Source organism: Sinocyclocheilus anshuiensis, unplaced genomic scaffold (genome assembly GCF_001515605.1).
Source record: "Sinocyclocheilus anshuiensis isolate Anshui unplaced genomic scaffold, SAMN03320099.WGS_v1.1 scaffold1497, whole genome shotgun sequence".
Taxonomy (NCBI): domain Eukaryota; kingdom Metazoa; phylum Chordata; class Actinopteri; order Cypriniformes; family Cyprinidae; genus Sinocyclocheilus; species Sinocyclocheilus anshuiensis.
Window position 1 is genome coordinate 1,196,766 of NW_015543492.1, and position 306 is coordinate 1,197,071.

Here is a 306-nt window from a genome sequence, read left to right on the forward strand (position 1 = left end):
GTAGAGGCGGCGCAACTATAACGACATGTGAATAATCCCGCCCACTCTAAAGCGGTACTGAACTGCAGTGGAAACGCAAACCGTGCCGAGCCGAACCGTGCCGTGCCGTACCGTACCGTACCACGCAGTGGAAAAGCACCATTTGATGGGCACAGACTCCAATATTTTTGAGCTCCAGACTATGATTCCATCCAGTCAGGGAATATCAAACGTTTGATATTTTAAGCCGATTTTTAGAACGCATCTTGTTTTCATTTGACATGCGTCTATTAACAACGAGGCGCATATTTCTGTGCAAGTTTGTGT